The sequence below is a fragment of the Macaca nemestrina genome, chromosome 7, assembly GCF_043159975.1.
Source record: "Macaca nemestrina isolate mMacNem1 chromosome 7, mMacNem.hap1, whole genome shotgun sequence".
Lineage (NCBI taxonomy): Eukaryota > Metazoa > Chordata > Mammalia > Primates > Cercopithecidae > Macaca > Macaca nemestrina.
Genome location: NC_092131.1, coordinates 102,666,994 through 102,671,450, shown reverse-complemented (window position 1 = coordinate 102,671,450; position 4,457 = coordinate 102,666,994). Strand labels below are relative to the sequence as shown.

At 50.6% G+C, this 4,457-nt stretch overlaps 1 protein-coding gene and 1 long non-coding RNA gene across 4 annotated transcripts in view; one reads left to right on the top strand and one right to left on the bottom strand.

The window, feature by feature from the left end:
* Nucleotides 1-850: 850 nt before the first annotated feature.
* LOC105488338 (uncharacterized) lies at nucleotides 851-2,108 on the bottom strand. The gene is made up of 2 exons (XR_011626175.1): nucleotides 1,991-2,108; nucleotides 851-1,194 (listed from the first exon to the last, which is right to left on the bottom strand). It is a non-coding gene; the product is annotated as an uncharacterized lncRNA (long non-coding RNA).
* LOC105488339 (abhydrolase domain containing 2, acylglycerol lipase) overlaps nucleotides 1,434-4,457 on the top strand; it is a 118,837-nt gene continuing 115,813 nt past the window's right edge. The window contains exon 1 of one of the 3 annotated variants that reach the window (XM_011752287.3): nucleotides 1,434-1,601. The gene's annotated coding sequence lies outside the window, so the exon portion shown is untranslated. Of the gene's footprint in view, nucleotides 1,602-2,122; nucleotides 2,491-4,457 lie in introns of those variants that run through there. The other 2 variants (XM_011752289.3, XM_011752286.3) reach the window with 2 other exon arrangements.

Sequence of the window (4,457 nt, the reverse complement as noted above, 5' to 3'; positions counted from 1 at the left end):
GGTGCAATCTCACTGCAACCTCTGCTTCCTGGGTTCAGACGAGTCTCCTGCCTCAGCCTCCTGAGCAGCTGCGATTACAGGCGTGTGCCACCCTGTAAATTAGCCCAGCTAATTTTGTATTTTTAGTAGAGATGGGGTTTCACCATGTTGGCCAGGCTGGTCTGGAACTGCTGACCTCAGGTGATCCTCCTGCCTTGGCCTCCCAAAGTGCTGGGATTACAGGCGTGAGCCACTGTGCCCAGCCTATTTTTAAAATTATTATTAATTTTTGATTGACAAAATTTGTATATATTTATAATGTACAACATGCTTTACTTATTTATGTTTATCACGTTATTATGTTTGTTTATTTGTCAAACTGGGTCTCACTCTGTGGCTCAGGCTGGAATGCAGTGGTACGATCTATAGCTCACTGCAGCCTCAACTTCCTGGGCTCAAACAACCCTCCTGCCTCAGCCTCCCCACTAGCTGGGACTACAGGCATGCACCACCATATCAGGCTAATTTTTAAATTTTTTGTAGAGACGGGGTCTCACTATGTTGCCCAGGTTGGTCTCAGACTCCTGGGCTCCGCCTCAGCCTCCCAAAGTGTTGGATTACAGGCGTGAGCCACTGCAGCGGTCCATGTTTTGATACATGTATACATTGTGGGATAGCTAAACCAAGCTAGTTAACATATGCATTACCTTATATACTTATCTAGTGATAAATTTAAAGCTGTTTTTTGGAAGTCCAAACTGTTTTAACTCAGAGTCAGGATGATGGGGTTCATCACTAAGAGACTTTGCTACTGAAGCCTGGGTTTGTTTTTTTTTTTTTTTCCCAAGATGAAAGAGAATACAGAGGAATATATAAACACTGAGATGAAACCTTTATTTTCAAGGTAACATGACAACTGAATGAAAAATAGAGCAATGGCAAAGGATTCTTTCTTCTCCTTCACTCTGATGTACCATGGCTGTGAGTTCTTTCAAAGGCAGACACAAAGGGTCTGGGGCTACATTCAAGTCTGAGAAGCTATTTCTGTCCACAGTCTGTGATGTCTACACCTTCAGAATGGGGAATGGGTTTCAGGGGTCTCTGACGGATATAGCTCATGCAGTGATTTCTAGTCCGGTGCTGATCAGCCTTCAGAGGATGTTGTTGGGTCACGCTTCATAAAACTTGAGCCAGCCCATTGTTCCTTGTCACAACCTGAAATATGTTGGGAAAAATTTACATGGCAACAAACACCACTTCCCTTCTCTGACTAAATTGCTCCTCTCACTTCATCCCGTGCTCCCTGTCTCCCAGCCCTATGGGACCTTGGTAGGGTGGCCTTCTCTGCCCTACAGGGGTTGCATTTCAAGTCGCTCAAGTGTTCTATTCTTGGTACACGACATGCCACTGCAAAAGCAGTTTCAGGCTCATAGAATTTTAGAAATGGGCCTAGTTTCCCAGCCGGATGAGGTGAGTGGGTGATGGGTGAAGAATCACCCTTCATTGAATGCCTGTTGAGTGCCAGCCACTGTTGGCGTTTATCAGAGTTTATTTAATCTTCTCATCAACTACTATTGCTACCCTCAGTTGCCAAGTGAAGAAATCAGGGAGCATGCAGGAAGGTAAGTGACTTTCCCAAGCCCACACAACCGGTAGGAGCCCCAATTTCAGGCCCTAGTTCAAAGGCTACATTCTTCCAGGCGGCCTCCAACTGGGTTGCTTAAGGGTTGAAAGGACAGTGGGACAATAACTGAGGCCCATATTGCTCAGAGCGTCCCCATCCCCCGTCCGGAGCTGGAAGAGGCCATAGGTCGCTGCCTCCACATCTTTTCCTCTCCTTGGGGTTCGGTGACTCACGACCCTTCTTCCTCTCTCCCGGGATATGACCTCAAATTTCACCCCCTGCGAAATTCGAGTATACGTGAGTCAGTCAGTCGGCCTGGACCCATCAAAGCCCCGCAGCTGAGTTACCGGCCGACCTCATTCCTCTGAGCCCCAGTTGACAACTGACCTTACCCAGCCCTCTAAAGCAGCTTGCGGTCACAATTACGCCTCTCTTCACCCCGCCCCCATCCACAGCAAACACTACCCATCTTCTAGCCCTCCTCCCCTTTCCCCGCCCACTCCGGGCTGGCCTTATCCAATAGCGTCTGGGTCCCTGGACTAAAGCCGTCAAATGTAGCCAATTGTTGAGGAGCTCTCCCCTAAGAATCCCGCCTCCACTCTGAGGAGCAGCTTCGCTGACCAGTGGATTCCCTCGTAATGCCATGAGCGCGCGGGGCAAGTGGAGAAGCGGCTAAACTGCCCAATGAACAAGCGGTTTCCGCGGTTGGGGGCGTGGCAGAAGCGGTCGTCAGGGGCGTGGCGGCAGTTACTTGGGCGGGGCCGGTAGCGGCGGGAGCTGCACTGGCCAGGGGTTCCGGCTGTATATCCATGAGCGCCGCCGGTAGCCAGGAAGCTGCAGGAACCAGACTGGGGGCGAGCTGAGCACCTGTAGTCAATCACACGCAGGTAAAGCCACGGCCGAGCGAGCTCCGCGGAGCAGGGATCGCACGCCGGACCCGTCGAACCGAATCTCCGAGCCCCGAGTTCCCCGGCGTAGCTCGGCCCATCACGCCGCAGCCTGAGGGGATCCTCGGGGGCCTGTCATATGGCGCCGTGGGGGTCTAGAGGGCTGGCTTGCCCAGTGGCGGGGACAGCCCAGATCGCGGCGGGGGATACGCCTTCCTGAGGCCCTTTGTCCCCTCGTGCCCGGGAAACCGAGGTTGGGGATAATCCCAACCGCGGCCTCTCTGGCTGCCATTCCCCCATTGGTGCTCACTCCTGGGGCTTCTGGAGTCTGGGGAGGGGTCTGCCGGTTCAGGCTTGGGGAAGAAGGTCCGGGATCCGCACCTGGGAGGAGAGGGCCGAGGGTCCTGATTACAACCCGAGATAACCGAGAGACCTCTGTGTTTCGGGGCTTCAGGGGCGCACCCAGGACCAGTGGGTTTAAGTTCTAGGGAGGCAGCTTTTGACCCACTTGGAAGCACATTTACCGAGTTCAGCCTGGCGACCGGCACTGTTCTAGGCGCTTCGTGAGCTTTTCCCACATCTAGAGCTGTCCAGCAGCGCAGGAGGCTGCCTGCCAGGCCGGGCAGCTAGCGCCTCGACCTTGGCAATGTCCAAGCAGTGGCCGGATGACAGCCACCTGTGCGGGATGCTTAGGACTCCCAAGGGAGGACTGCATGACCCATCTGTAAGGGCCTTCTCTACCCGCAGATGCACTCTAAGTGGCCTTTAATGCCTAGCTTGAGGATAGTACTTCTGGGGGTCGATTAGGTTCCAAGTGGCTGTTAAATTCACCCATAATGAATTTTGAGGTTTCAGCTCTCAAGAGTGGGTGTTAGCAAAGAGACTGGGTTATACAAAAAGATAGAGGTTTGTTTAGCCGCCATGAAACTCCTTAATTTGAACTACCATGGACCACTGTCTTAATCTTCCCAATCCCTCTAGTTTGGTTGCTCGACCTCCAGTTTGTCAGTTTCACCTGCATTCCAGCAACCAAATCCAAAGGCAAGTTCCAAGAACAGGCTCCATAGAGGGACCTGGAGAGACTGCAGGTTTGGCAGAGTCATCAAGACCTGTGCCCAGAGCTTTTCGAAGGCCGTTTCCTTACAGCCACATTAAGCAGAGTCCAAAAGAGAAATCCTTCACTACCCTCTGTCATTTGCCTGAATAGAGAGAACATAATCTTCTAAAGGTCAGGAGGCAGAGAAGGAATCTTAACACAACTTGCTGTGTGTTTTAGGATGAATTAATCTTTGAATATCTAGTCAGAAAGCAGACCAATCCATATACAGCTGGTAGTCAGCACGGACTTGTGACATTTTAGAGCTGAAGGCACCTTGGATAGAGCTCATCTCTATCTAAATCTAATTAGATAGACTCTAATTCAGTCTCCTCAATGCACAGGTGAGGAAACTGAGGCCTGGGGTGGTCACAGGGCTGGCTGGTCATCACAGGCCCATGACTAAGGGTTGATCTCTTGACTTTAGATCTAGCCAGTGCATGACTTACTTCACTCTAAGCTTAGTTTGCCTATTCTCAGTGTTTTAAGTTCTAGGGGAGCCCAGAGGGGTTAGGGGGACAGATTTTGGTGCCTGAGGGCCTGGATTTGAATCCTAGCCCTGCCTCTTACTAGCTGTGCAACCTTGGGCAAGCTACTTAACCTCTCTGTGCCTCTGTTTCCTCACCTCTAAAACAGAAATAATAATGATACTTATGTTAGAAGGTTGCTTTGAGAAGGGCATGGAGTTACTACATCTGAAGCATTTAGAACAGTACCTGGCACAGGGTAAGCACAATAGATTTGCTAGATATGATATTCTGTTGCCTTTTTATACATTTTTCTTCATATCCACCACCCAATAATCTATCAAGAGCTAATTTTCCCCATTCCCCTTCCCCCCACCCCCCAATTCATTAAACATATTCCAGAT